Source organism: Heliangelus exortis, chromosome 3 (genome assembly GCF_036169615.1).
Source record: "Heliangelus exortis chromosome 3, bHelExo1.hap1, whole genome shotgun sequence".
NCBI classification, from domain to species: Eukaryota; Metazoa; Chordata; class Aves; order Apodiformes; family Trochilidae; genus Heliangelus; species Heliangelus exortis.
The window spans coordinates 113,207,105-113,222,273 of NC_092424.1; the positions used below are offsets into that span (position 1 = coordinate 113,207,105).

At 46.2% G+C, this 15,169-nt stretch overlaps 1 protein-coding gene across 10 annotated transcripts in view; it reads right to left on the minus strand.

Annotated features, from left to right (window-relative positions):
* Positions 1-15,169, minus strand: part of EXTL3 (exostosin like glycosyltransferase 3) — a 155,426-nt gene that overhangs the window by 106,686 nt on the left and 33,571 nt on the right. Inside the window, exon 1 of one of the 10 annotated variants that reach the window (XM_071742255.1) lies at positions 8,239-8,352. The exons of 8 other annotated variants lie outside the window; for them this stretch is intronic. The gene's annotated coding sequence lies outside the window, so the exon portion shown is untranslated. Of the gene's footprint in view, positions 1-8,238; positions 8,353-15,169 lie in introns of those variants that run through there. One more of the 10 variants, XM_071742256.1, reaches the window with a different exon arrangement.

The following is a 15,169-nucleotide window of genomic DNA, read 5'->3' on the forward strand; positions in this document are numbered from 1 at the left end:
GGTCTACAATTGGATAAATGACACAAGATACAGAGATGGGGAAAAAAAAAAAAAAAAAAACACCTTCCCTTGAGTGCTATAATTAAGGCATATGTAAGGAACCAAATCATGACAAACTTGCTTGTGGATCTCTTCTGCTCCAGGAACAGAAGAACCCCAGAGCAAAGAGCTAAAAAGCAGCTAGGAGAGGATGATGGTTTCCCCATATTTGTAGTGAGAGGAATCATTTGGCAATGATACACAAGGCTGTGCTTGGAATGATGGAATTACAATTTCAGAGATGTAATTTTAAACTTTCTTTTAGATGCTGAAGAGCTACTGGAACATCGAAAAAGTCCCCTAAGAGCAAGAGTAGCAGCCCTGTTTTTCAGCAATAAAACCACAAGATGATGCATGATGGAGAAGCTGTTTGGTTCCCAGTCCAGGGCTGTGGGCTGACAGCCTCCCTGGTTGTTCATCTCACTTTTCTATAGCTTGTGGCAAGAGTTTCACTGTAGAACTGCACAGAACCAGAGTTCAGAGTTACAGAAACATCATTTGCACATGGACTTTTCCTATTTTCCTCCTTACAAACCTCTCCTTGAAGCCACTCCCACTTTATTCCCCCACCTAGGGCTGCTGCTCAGGAAGGACCCAAGTTGCTGCAAGAGCCACAGATGTTGCCATGAACCAGGCACAGAGACATCCATCAGATGGGAAAGGTGGTTGGTAGGAGGGAAAACCCAACCCTTCCAATTGACACAGTGAAGCAAAATTGCTTCCAAATACCAGGCAACATTCATTTAATTTTTTCAAGAAATCATCAAGAGCTCTTTAGCAAAAAAAAAAGATTACTAGAAAGCCTCCCCTGGGTGAGAGCAGCCTTGGGAATACCCCTCTTGGTGCACCATTTCCATGGAGAGCAGGCAGCCCAGGGACATCAGGAAATTTGCTGCCACAAATCTCAGCAGTTGCCTGAAAGAGCAAAGGATTGTGAGGATGCTTCTCTGAGTTCATTTCTTGTTTTAATCAAACTTGTTGGTTATCATTCCCTCAAACACCTCTCATTCCCTCTTAAAGCACCAAAGCACAGGCAGGAAGTGGTGGATTGCACCTCAGCTACTGCTGCCCTCACCCACATGTTGGGTAAGGAGGGCCCTGCATGCACCCTGCTAAGGGGAAATGGTTTGAAACCTGAAGAGGGGAGGTTTAGGTTAGATGTTAGGAAGAAATTCTTTAATTTGAGGGTGGTGACACCCTGGAACAGGTTGCCCAAGGAAGCTGTGGCTGCCCCATCCCTGGCAGTGTCTCAGCCCAGGTTGGATGGGGCTTGGAGCACCCTGGGCTGGGGGAGGGGTCCCTGACCATGGCAGGGGGGTTGGAACTGGATGAGCTTTAAGGTCCCTTCCAACCCAAACCATTCAGTGATTCTGTAATTCTGTTTTGAAAACCATCAGTGATACACTTGGAAGAATTCAGAATTCCCTTCTGGAGAGAAGAAAACCTGCTACATTTTATGTGGAAGTCTGACATCTCTACTCCCATAATGAAGTTCACACTGACAAATATGGAGACAAATCTCCATGAGATCACACAGCTCCCCCCCCACTTACACCCTTTAGTGGGAACCAGGGATATTTGTTTCAATTTGAAGCATCAAATCCCTCAAGCCAGAAGCACCAGGCAGAGAATAACCAGGCTCTGCAATGTCTGACTTGGGATTTGAAGAGGAGCAAACAAGTTGTCGCATTGCGTTTTCTTTTGCTGCCTTTTAAACCCTTGCCAACAACAAAAGAATTTGTCACTGGAAACCAGATCATCACCTGAGAGAGATGCACGAGGTGGGACAGACTCCAGCTCATTCTCCCACAGCACTGCTTCAGCTGAAGGGCAAACAGGAGCAAAAGGGTGAAGTGCTGAAGGTAACAGATCTAACTCTAACTCACGGGTCGATGAAAGCAGCTGTTCAGAGCTGCTCTTGAAGTCATTTCCTTTGTAGCCTTCATTCCCATAGGTAATTGAGCTTAAAAACCTTCTAAGACTTCAAATGGTATTTTGCAGTTTCTTCAAGTTAAAAAAAAAATGAAAAAAAAAATTTAATCTCATAGGCTCTTTAAGTCAAGGTTAATGAATCCCCACCAGAATCCCAGTAATAGCCACAGTTACTTAAGTGACAGATTTGTGGAGGTGCTCTGGGGTGCCCAATTTTCTCAAAATCCAGGTTTCCACTCTTGTAGAAAGCCTGGACCACAACCTGGGTTGAACCTGTAACTATTCAATCTAATAATTGTTAGGTATATTATTCTCTTGGAGACCACATCTCTGCAAACCTTCCTTTAAAACTAAGTTTGAGTAATATCGATTTTTTTCTTAAAAAAAAAAGCTTTCAAAAAATACTATTAGGACTAAAATTAGCATTTGGGAGAGCAAAGCTGTAGGTTTCAACTCCCCAAAAGCTGCCAGGATGAATGCAGAGAAACTTGAGTCCAAGGAATGAGGAATTCATCTAGCATTTCACATATTCCTTAAAATAAAAAATGACAATGCATGGGCCAGTTTGCCTGTCTGGAGTGATGGGGACTTGATAAATTATAGCAGTAATAAACAAAAAATAAACCCAAGAAGACACACCCCTCTCCAAGGGCCCAAGATAAGACATAAATAGTTTGTGATGGAAAAGAATAGGTTTTATTCTCTCCCCCAGATCTGGAGAGCATGCTATATTTTGTGTAGCAAGTGGGGGGGGGGAGGAAGGAGTGGGAGGAAGAGAATATCAAAATCAAAACAAGTCAGAAGGCATCAACAATCCCTTGATGACAGGAGAGTAGTTTTTGTTGGCACAGCTCACGACAGCTGGAGGAATAATTGCAAAGCTGGGTGAGAATGCCTGGATATATTTTGCCTTTAGATTCTCAGATGAAAGATGCTATGCACAAGCACTTTGCAAACGTTAATTAAACCCACACAGCCCCTTTTGGCAGATCAAGAAGTATTTATCCTTCTATTTCAGAGAGGGGAAATTAAAATCTCAAGCACTTTTAACATAAGGTATCTACACTGTCTACTTAGAAAGTGCCCAGTAAGATATAAATATGCACACACTATCAAAACCACAAATTAAGCTCTCCAGTCCAGCAGCCTTTCCCTGCACATGGCTGGGATGGAGTTGATACCTCTCATTTCCTTCTGCCAAGGCTGAAATCTTGACTCTGCAGAAAAAGGAAATCAGCTCTGGCCATGCAGGTGAAGAGAGGTGAACATCAGCACTACAAAAGAAGCTTTAAAGCAACACCACCCCCCCACACACCTATATAAAAAAAATATATATACTTATATATATATTATATATATGATATATTATATATAATATACAATAATATATATAATATATACATTATATTACATTATATTATATATTATATATATAATTTTTTTATATATAATAAAAACCAATTCAACTGCTTTCCTTTCCATCAAAGAGGATTCAGCTTTTCCAGACTACCTGGGCTTCCTGCTCAAGAGCTGTTTCCTGCAGGATTGCTGCTTCTCAGCAACACTTTATAAACACTCACCCCTTGCAAAGCCACTTCCCAGGGCAATGTCCCAGGCTCCTGAGCCACTTAGCACCATTCAGACCACACTCTGCCAGCTCCAGAGCCCCACTACAGGTAGGAAGAGCTTTTCCTCATCACTCCCAGCATCCTGACTGATGGAACACCAGCTCCCTCCTCCTGGAAGAGGAGAAACACTCCTAGCATCTCCCCCAAGTGATGCTCCCTATTAGGGATCTAAGTCCTCAGCTCTGGCTGAGCCCAACACATGTCCTGTGTCCAGTTCTGGGCCCCTCAGCTCAGGAAGGAGCTTGAGGTGCTGGAGCAGGTCCAGAGAAGAGCAAGGAGGCTGTGAAGGGATCCAGCACAAGTGCTGTGAGGAAGGGCTGAGGGAGCTGGGGGTGTTGAGGCTGGAGAAGAGGAGGCTCAGGGGAGACCTCATCACTCTCTCCAACTCCCTGAAAGGAGGTTGGAGCCAGGGGGGGGTTGGGCTCTTTTCCCAGGCAACTCTCAGCAAGACAAGAGGGCACAAGAGGTCTCAAGTTGTGCCAGGGGAGGTTTAGGTTGGACATTAGAAAGAATTTCTTTCTGGAGAGGGTGATCAGGCATTGGAATGGGCTGCCCAGGGAAGGGGTGGATTCTCCATCCCTGGAGCTATTTCAAAAGAGCCTGGATGTGGCACTCAGTGCCATGGGCTGGGAACCACGGGGGGAGTGGATCAAGGGTTGGACTTGATGAGCTCTGAGCTCCCTTCCAACCCAGCCCATTCTAGGATTCTATGATTCTACGTGCCTGCAAATCCAGTAACAATCAAGATTTATCCCTCTTCCCTCTAATTAGGCATTAGATCAGCACAGAAAAGTATTTCAGAACAGCTTTATGCCCAGCTACAGCCACTGTTCCAAACACTGATATGCATACACCCCCCTCCAATGTGATAAAATAAAACAATGCAATAAAAAAACCAACCCAATACAATAAAAAAATTATTGTCAATTCGCCCCAGTATGTTGAGTTAAAGCAAGGAGAACCAGTGGAGATAAAAAGAAGCAGTGAAATAGTTATTAAGAAAAGCAGAAGAGGCATGAAGGATTTGAGATACCTACACTAGCAGGACAGTAATTACACTGTCTTTGTGGGGAAAAAAAAAAAAAGTTTATCCTCAAAAGAAAACCAGTCAATTGACATAAAAAACCAGCTAAACTTACATCAAAAATTTTGCATCTAAGAGGAGAAGGGTCAGTGCACTGGGATCTACAAAGAGCAGCTGAGAACATCAGCAAAGACAGGAAGAGTATGTATAAACACACATGTGAATTAAAAAGCCAGAATACACAGTGTGGCCAATGCTTGTGATCTTGCCATGAGAATAAGCATATTTTGAGTTCTTCCCCATTATAAAAACAAACCAAACCAAACCTTGAGGCAGCTGATTAAGTATAAATTCGAATTGGAAATACATTTAATGTTGCAGTTGGGAAGGAAACCTAAGAATAAGTGGACCAAGTTCAAAGACTCCAAAGACCAAAAGGCACAAAATCCACCAGCTTCCAAAAATCTCATCCCAACATATGTAGAGCCCAGGAGAAGCCTGGATATGAACATAACAGTTTAAAATATTTAGTTTAAAACAGTTAGTTTAAAACCTTGTTTCCAGTCTAATTTCATACAGTGAGTTAAAACATTTTTCAACCTAAGGGAACTCCCAGGGAAGTCGGAGTTTGGGGATGGAAACTGCAATCCTAATAATCCAGCCTGATGCTCAAGGCTCTGTTTGACTACAATTCAACATAATTCAGGTCTTCCCACAACAACAGAGGTGAGGGCATTATCAAATTGTCTTTCATATCTCCAGCTGTATCTGGGACAGCCTGCCTGGCAGTGCCATCCACCAGAAATAGTGCTGGACAGTGTTCCTCCTCAGATACCAACAGCAGACACCAGTTACACAAGTGTAGCATAATTATGTTTTATATATATATATATAATTCCTATTCCATTTATGTTTACAGTGTAAAACCATGCTCCACAGGACACAGCAGAGGTTTTACCACCATCTGAGCACTGTGCTCAGCAAGTCAGGAGACTGCCTGGGGCTGCAAGACAAAAAGCAGAAGGTGAGAAGCTTTCCTTGGACTAACCCAGGGTCTCAACTGCATTTCTTGGGAGCTTGCACGGTCACAGCAACTTTCCATAGGAGCTGCAAAACCAGGCTCCTACCTGCCACAGTATCCTGTGCCCCTGTGCTCAGCCCTGGGGAGGCCACAGCTTGAGTCCTGTGTCCAGTTCTGGGCCCCTCAGCTCAGGAAGGAGCTTGAGGTGCTGGAGCAGGTCCAGAGAAGAGCAAGGAGGCTGTGAAGGGATCCAGCACAAGTGCTGTGAGGAAGGGCTGAGGGAGCTGGGGGTGTTGAGGCTGGAGAAGAGGAGGCTCAGGGGAGACCTCATCACTCTCTCCAACTCCCTGAAAGGAGGTTGGAGCCAGGGGGGGGTTGGGCTCTTTTCCCAGGCAACTCTCAGCAAGACAAGAGGGCACAAGAGGTCTCAAGTTGTGCCAGGGGAGGTTTAGGTTGGCCATGAGAAAGAATTTCTTTCTGGAGAGGGTGCTCAGGCATTGGAATGGGCTGCCCAGGGAAGGGGTGGATTCTCCATCCCTGGAGATATTTCAAAAGAGCCTGGATGTGGCACTCAGTGCCATGGGCTGGGAACCACGGGGGGAGTGGAGCAAGGGTTGGACTTGATGAGCTCTGAGGTCCCTTCCAACCCAGCCCATTCTAGGATTCTATGATCCTGGGGCCACCCCTGGAAAGTCAGCTTTGTCACACAGGTGGCCACCATCTTCTCTTTCGTAATCCAAAGCAGAGCCATTCTAAAGACCCCAGAAAATCTGAGATTTAGCCAGGGAACCAGGTAGCTGCTTGTGCCATTCCAGGGTTAAATGTGCTGTTGCAATCTGGCTCTGCCAAGAGCCATTACAAACATTTGGGGTAGAGCCAGCAGATGTTTGCTGCTGCATTTAATTACCTCCTCTCTGACCCTTTGCAGGGAGGAAGGACCCACAGGGAACCCCAACTGCTCACCCCAGATGCCAGATCCAGTCCAGGCTCTTCCCATGCTGCCACCCTCTTCCTTTGCCACCCATCTCAAAGCTGCTTCTCCCACCTGCTCACCCAGGACAGGGGAGACACAGGGCTTAAAATAATTCATATCTCAACTGCATGTATTGAGTTCTAGTGACAGAGTCCAAGTTTTTTGGCTCTAAATTTCATCTGTGCCCTTGGCTTCTGATTAAATTAAGATTACACTCAGTGGGGCTGCTATTGAGACATTATTAGAGGTCTCCCTTGCATTCAGAGCAATTCCCACAGAATTGCAGTCCACTTCATCTTGGTGACAACTTGGGATCCAGGCAATTCTAGATGAGAAATGCTGCTGTTTCAGTGCCTGCTGTGATGCCAGGCAGCTGTGCTGACCTTTCCTGGCTGCCTTTTTGGGGTCATTCTGACAAAATTTTGCTGGGTTTAGATGGGTTTAGACCTTAGACAAGGGCATGGAGTGGTAGGAGAAAGGGTAATGGCTTTACACTGAAAGAGGGGAGATCTAGGTTGGACACTAGGAAAAAATTCTTTAATTCTTTAACCTAATTCCCAGGTTTCCCAAGGAAGCTGTGGCTGCCCCATCCCTGGCAGTGTCTCAGCCCAGGCTGGATGGGGCTTGGAGCACCCTGGGCTGGGAGAGGGGTCCCTGACCATGCAGAGATGTTGAATGTCCTGGTTTGGGGCAGGATAAAGGGGATTTCCTGTCTTGTCCTTTTGCTTCCAGCTCAGTCTCTTGTCAGGAGCTGCACTTGCTGAAATGAACAGCAAGTTTCTCAGGCAGTGGCTGCTGCTGGGACTGAGCCCACTCCATGGTTATAGTTACAGCAGAACCAAGGAACTGCTCAGCTCTGAGCAACATTTTGCCCTCCAAAAGGAGGAAAGGAGTAAAAAGGTCCCACCTGGAACCCTCCCTTAGGGAGGAAGGGACAAGAGAAATGACCAAACTTGACCAAACAGAGTATTCCATCCCACACACCTCATACTCAGGAGAAATTTGAGGGATCACCAGGGTCAAACCCCTTCCTGCTTCCCCTTCTTCCCCTCTCCCTGTTTGTTTTGGCATCCTGGGAGGATTCCATCCCTTCCTCTGCCTGTGCTCCTGATCCATGCCAGCCTGAATCTGTGTGTTCCTGCCTCCAGCTCCCAACTGCTGCTGAGCCCAGGATTCCAGCCTGGACTTTCCCAGGGCTGCCCTGCAGCCTCAGTGGGGATGGGAGAGTTATTGGGGGAAAGGGGGGAGGAACCTGGGATCAATTTTGTATAGATTCAGTCAATTTTTTTTCCTATTTATCATCACTGTTCCATTCAAGCTGTGTAGTTTAGTTCCCAACCCATCAGTCTCCCTCCCTTATTCTCTCTCCTTTCTTTAACAGGGAGAGGGATTAATAGAGAGCATCTGGTATTGGGTTTAATTGCTGGGCCAGTGTTAAACCCTGACACTGGACCTGGATGATCTTTAAGGTCCCTTCCAACCCAAACCATTCTGTGATTCTCTGGTGGAGCAGCAGCTGACTGGTGCCTGTACCCAGCATAGGGAGAGGTTGGGAGAATTCCTGGGATCACCAAGAACAGAAGAACAGAAAAAGGCCCTGAATTCCCAGCCACACACTAACCTGCCAGCATGTAGGGAGCTTTGCCAAGAGGAGGAGCCCTCTTCTTCTCATCTGCAGAGATGTTGGAGGCTCAGGACTCAGGGCTGCAGGACAGGAGCTCACAGAGCCCTTCTGTCTGTGCAGGCAAGGGGCAGGGGCCAGGCCTTGTTATTCTCTTGGTTATGATAAGAGCCAGAGCACATTTTTGGCCTTCCCACACAAATCCATACTTGTATGACTGCCAACTCTTTATCACGTCCCACTTTTTTTTTCTCTTCTTTTTTTTTGGGGGGGGTGTTTGTTTGTTTTAAACTTTGCCCAAGGTTATGTTCAGCAAAAGCTTCTCCCTCAAAATAAAGCATTAAAAATACTACCCATTAACATCTGTAAAGTGCCTTGAAATCCTTCTTGAAAAGTGCAGGCTTTTCCTTTTGTACCTCCTGTGTCCACCAAGTGTTCCACACTTGAGAGAAGCAGCAGATTCTAATGTGGCAGACTCTTCCAGACCATCCTTCACTGCCCCTGGAAAGATCCCTGGGGAGGCAGCACTTTCCTGCCAACAAGCTCCATTAAGTATCCAACAACCTCCAGCAAGAAACAGCAAAACATTTTCATTTTTTTTCTAATTATTTTTTTTCAAGTTGGATGTAGCACAGAGAACACCACAGAACATGTGCTGTATAAACAACCTGCCCAGGACTCTCCACACTTACTTTGAAGCAAGATGGCTGTAAACAAATGCATTGATTTCCAGGAGTGACTTAACTCAGGACAACAAATTAATGTGAAAGCACTGCCCCACACATCACTTATCACAGAATCCTAGAATGGGTTGGAAGGGACCTTAAAGCTCCTCCAGTTCCAACCCCTGAATGATCAGGGACACCTCCCCCAGCCCAGGGTGCTCCAAGCCCCATCCAACCTGGGCTGAGACACTGCCAGGGATGGGGTGGCCACAACTTCCTTGGCCAACCTGTTCCAGACTCTCACCACCCTCAAATTAAAGAATTTCTTCCTAATGTCCAACCTAAATCTCCCCTCTTCAAGTTTGAAACCATTTTCCCTTGTCCTCTCTCTACACTCCCATGTCAAAAGCCTTACCCCAGTTTTCCTGTAGCCCCTTTCAGATATTGGATATTATCATGGGGGTAGAAGGCAGAACTGTGAACACCTTCCAAACACTGTCAGGTACTACTGCCACAAGAGACTTCAGTAAGGATGGGGTTTTGTGCTGTCTCAGCTCATTTCCTGGCCTGTTGCTGCTGAAAAGAGAGAGATATTTCCTCCAGCTTCCAAGCCTAGATCCACAGAGCTGTTTCAGGGAGTTAAGCTGGAAGGAAAGAATCAGTACTGAGAAGGAAGGGATCAGCTCCGTATCAGCATGAAAGGAGCAGGGGGAGCACAACACTGGAAGCAAAACCTTTCCTTGCAGCACCAGCTTGACAGGCTCTCAGTTGAGCTACAATGCACAATCCCACTCTAAATTTAGACAGCTTTATAACTCTGAAGCTGTATCTCACACCCATTATTCCTCTCCCAACACAAGAATGAGCCACTCCATTGTAAATGCTTTTACATCAACGTTCTCCGCCCTCCAGGAGCTCACATCAATTGTGGGTAAGTGGTTCAACTTCTGAACAAAATCTGAGACAAAGCTAATGGTGGTGAAGGAGAGGTTGCCTGGGGAGGAAAATGATCAGAGGTTTAAGAGGAGAGGGGGGGGAAAAAAAAAAAAAAAAAACAACAAACCCGCTGCCAATTTACCTGAGCTTGGGTCACTGCTCATTAATGCTCTGAGGAGTATCACTTCACACCTTATAAATTAAGCTGCTCTTGGCTTACTGCCTCATTACACAGCACCCAGTGCCCCTCAGACACACAATCTAAGGGGAAGGTTTGCTTTGAATAAAATAAACAGGAGGAAAGAAAAACCTGGGGCCTTCATTTGAGCAAGAAAAACCACCAGGAGACCCAGCATCAGGTTTCAACACTCACTTCTTTAAGTCACTCGCTGCATTTCCACCTTTTTCACCAAAGGGAAAGCCACCCTCCCAAAACAAACTATGGGCTGTGTGGGCAAAGGACATGGTTGTTTTCTCCTGTTAATATTTCTGTCTCTCCCTTGCTGCTTTGGGATTTCCCACAGGCTTTTTAAAAGGTTTCACACTGAGGCTGCACCCCTTTTTAAAAAGTTTCTGGAGAGAGTGAACTGTGTTCAAGGCAGACATCTATAAAACTTTTAATTTGGCTCAAGTAAAGCTCTGTGTTCCACAGCAAGAAGCCAATTTCTGCCCTGATTTTCTTTCTTTATTTCTTCTTAATCATGACTTGAAAAAAAAATGCAGCTATTACACCGTTTCTTTCTTTAAATATTTAAGAATTTTTTACTGTATTGAAATAAAACCCAACACCAGACAGTAATATACCAGTGATACCTCCTGTTGGGGCTGGCAAGGGTGAGAGCACTCTTTTCCCCCACACCTTCTAATTTTCTGCTAATAGCACTGATGAAACAAACTAATAATAATTATTAATTAGTCCAGAGGTTACAGATTGAAAGAATCCACAACTTGCAAGAGAACAACAAAACCCAAGTTGGACCAGAAAGGCCAAAACATCTAATTCAGCCCAAATATTTTGTAAATTCTCCCCTCACCTTCCTGCTCAAGCTCTGAAAGGATGATGTGTGTGGTTCCAGACCTGCAGACAGCACCACACTGCCTCTTCATCTCAGCCTTGTAATAAAGAGGCAGAGGCAGAAGTGTACAGAAACAAAGACACACTTGGCTGCCCAACCCAAAAGCAGTGACATAAATTAGCTCCCCAGAGACCTGGGGAAGGCTTCCTCTCCTCCTCAAAGGCACAGCTCTGTGATATTTCATAGTGAGAACTCCAAACAGAATTAAAAGGACACTCCATCTCTCCACAGGGAAAGGCAGCAGCAGGATGAAGCAGAGGATCCAGAAGATGGGATGGGAATGGGAAGAAGCAGCTCCTCCTTTCCTTAGGAGCTGTTTCTGTGCATTCACCAATGCATTCCTCCCAACTTAATCTCTGTTCTAAAAATGCTTTATTAGGAACTGTTTTGTAAGATTTGAACTATAGCCCATAAGATTTACACTGTCCAGAGCAGCAGCCACCACTGGACACTTGCCCAGAGGCCTAAAGCATTGTGCAACACCTCTGAACTCGTTCTAGATCCACAGGCTCAGCATGAAATTTCAAAATCTTCACCCTCTCTTTTCAGCAGTGGAGACACAAACACATGAAACAGTTGCCTGACACTTCACAGATCACTGACAGCAATTTAAATCCCTTCAGAGAGGCAGATGTGAAACTTCTTCTGCCCAGGAGTCTTCCCAGCAAGGTAACCCCCATCCCTTGACACAACACTCCAGACTAACGTTTTTCTCTTGTAAAATCCCCTGCACACTAAGGTGCTCCTGGATTCCACAGCTGCCTCCCTGCTGCCTGCAGGAGGAACAAATCTTGGTTTGCTTATAGGTCTGGAAGAGGTAGGGACCCTCCAGAATACGCAGAGACAGCTCTGAGACCCACTGCATATAACAAAACACTTCCAGAAGTGAAAACCTGAATAAATTTGTTATTATTTTTTTGAAAAATAACAACATCGGTCCCCACTCTTGCTTTGGTTTGCAACAGGAGAAGGAAGAAGTGTGAAGGAGGGAGAAATACCTTGTTTAAACAACAGCAGCTGTTACATCAATAGCAACAGCACAATGGAGTCACAAGCATCCTGTTCCTGTCAGAGCAGTTGCTGTTGAAGCAGGAGCTCTGCCTTTTGAAGAGGACTTTATAACCTCACACATGAACCTTCAGCTGTATTTTCTTCCTAATCAAAAGTCAATTATCCTGCTGGGTGATGACAGAACAATCCCACAAAGTAAATCCTCTTCATCTTGGGGCCTTCTCTGATCAACTTGCACTGGAAACCTCTGTGCTCACACAAAAGCAAGGAGGATTTCACTTGTGCTTCCCAAAATTGTTCCCAGGGGCCTCTGTCCTGACTGCCCCAGGAACCTTCACCATGGGAAAAGCTGCATTTGATGTGCTGGTCTCCAAACTGTAATTTCACTCATTCTTTTACCAAGCCAAAGAACAGCTTGGGTTGGAAGGGACCTTAAAGCTCATCCAGTTCCAACCCCCTGCATGGTCAGGGACCCCTCCCCCAGCCCAGGGGGCTCCAAGCCCCATCCAACCTGGGCTGAGACACTGCCAGGGATGGGGCAGCCACAGCTTCCTTGGGCAACCTGGGCAACCAGGGGCTCAGCACCCTCACCCCAAATAATTTCTTCCTCATCTCCAACCTCAATCTCCCCTCTTCCAGTTTTAACCCATTTCCCTTGTCCTCTCCCTACCCCCCCGTGTCCAAAGCCCTCCCCCAGGTTTCTTGGAGCCCCTTCAGATATTGGAAGGTTGCTCTGAGCTCACCTGGGAGCCTCCTCTTCTCCAGGATGAACAACCCTCAAGTCTGAGGCTATCTAGAAAGTATTTACATCCAGGTGCCTATAGGTTTTGCAGAAGGACATCAGTGCTACTGGCAAACATTTTTCCCTGCTTCCCAGCAGCAATGCAAACCCTGGGAAGTCCCTTTAGTACTCTTATAAAACACTTTGGGACAGCTCTGTCAGAGTAAATATTTATTGCAACATTTTTTGTGTATCACAAGCAAGTTCTAATCTGTTCTCAGGCTTCGTATCTTGCAGTATTGTGGTCTTCAACACCTTTTCCAGAGCCCAGACAGACTTACATTACTTCCAAAGGAGCAGGCTCTCAGTACCTGCTTTTGGATCAACAAACCTCGAGTCCTGTGTCCAGTTCTGGGCCCCTCAGCTCAGGAAGGAGCTTGAGGTGCTGGAGCAGGTCCAGAGAAGAGCAAGGAGGCTGGGAAGGGATCCAGCACAAGTGCTGTGAGGAAGGGCTGAGGGAGCTGGGGGTGTTGAGGCTGGAGAAGAGGAGGCTCAGGGGAGACCTCATCACTCTCTCCAACTCCCTGAAAGGAGGTTGGAGCCAGGGGGGGGTTGGGCTCTTTTCCCAGGCAACTCTCAGCAAGACAAGAGGGCACAAGAGGTCTCAAGTTGTGCCAGGGGAGGGTTAGGTTGGACATTAGAAAGAATTTCTTTCTGGAGAGGGTGCTCAGGCATTGGAATGGGCTGCCCAGGGAAGGGGTGGATTCTCCATCCCTGGAGATATTTCAAAAGAGCCTGGATGTGGCACTCAGTGCCATGGGCTGGGAACCACGGGGGGAGTGGATCAAGGGTTGGACTTGATGAGCTCTGAGCTCCCTTCCAACCCAGCCCATTCTGTGATTCAAAGAAATGATACTGCACTCAAAAGAAAAAAGGGCAAAGCCACAAGTTCTTCTATCAAATTGAAATCTGGCCAGTACTCAGGGTTAATACCCCACTGGTAGGACAGATTTTTTATTGAGCACAAACACTCAAGGCCTCTGCTTTACAAATGAGCCAGAAGCTGAGGCTCCCCATGGCATGGAGCCCTCTTACCCCTGGCTGGCACCAATATGGAGCTAACACCTGGGGTGCCTGAAGAGAGCAGAGCAAAGGAACCATCAGGCCAGAGCCCAGGAGGTTTGTCTGACTACAAGGAGGCATCCACTGCAGGCTCAGCTCCTTGGCCTCCATCCAGCTTTTCTGAGGATCTCTCATCCACGTGCAACATCCTTTTGGCAAATCCAGATTCAAGGTGAATTTGGACTTATTGGCTTAGCCAGGACACAGGTTAGAACCAAGGAATCCTTTTGTTTTGCAGAGAAGATCCCATGTCATCTCACAGCTCTTTCAAGATGGCAGAAATCCTGCTCTGCTTCCACCTCATCCTGTGAAAAGCTCTAGGAAACCATCCCAGCAGGCTGCCTGCCCCACAGGGGACATGGTTTCTGATCAGCCACCGTTATCTCTAGAGAGCAGAGAGCCCATGTCCAACAAGAAGTCCCCACAAACCATACTTGTGGATAAATATAAAGAAAAGGCTGGCAGAAAGTGGCCCCTTGCAGCACAGATGTGAAAAGCCTGATGGTCCTTTCCCTCTCCTGTTTATCTCTGCTGCTTCCAAAGAGTCAGTGAATGTTTATCTTGCTTCAAAAGATGTCCTGCATGGTATTTTCTAAACAGGGACAGCCAGACTCTCCCCCTGTAGCTGAGACAGCATGAAAACCACAGGTAGGGAATCTGTTCAGACAACCTTCCAGGAGAAGTTAAGGAGTAAACCCAAGAAACAGCCTGGAGAAGAGAAGCAGCAGAGCTGGAGCCAGAGCCCAACAGGGAGAGCTGAGTTTTGTTATTTAATATTTAAAAAAAAATAGCAACACCAAGAGGGTAAAAATGGAGAGCTGCAGACATTAATTAACACCTTATGGAAGAACTTGTGTGCAACCTGATGGTTTCAGCCTCCCTTGAGCTCTCTTCCTCTAACCCACCACGTGACTCAAGAAGAACTAGAAGAGGAAAAGGCATAAACACACAAATAGTGACTTATTCTACCTAAATGTGAAGCAGTTCCTGGAGGGGAAGGGAGGAGAACAGAACCCAAGCTGATATTCCAGGCTCAGCAAGGAGGAGCACTTCAGCACATACTGCTGGCTTTGTAATTCTGCCACAAAGGCAGCCTGTTCCAGCTCTACCATTCCAGCATTGTCCCACACAGCCTCAGCTCTCAGTTTCAATGGCTGTATTAAATCAAAAAGTCCCTTGGGTGATGGAGCTGGTTGGCTTCTTGGAGCTCCCCATTTATAGCATTCCAATTCCCTAATGTCACTGGGTGCCAGCAGGGATCCCAGAAAGCTCTCTCCAAACCTTTCCTTGCTCCAAGCTAACACGTGAGGCTTCCCCTACCTGGAGTCTCTCCATCCTAAGAGACTTTCCTGGGAAGAACAAAAATCCAAGACATAACTTAGCATTTTACAAGCCCTTTT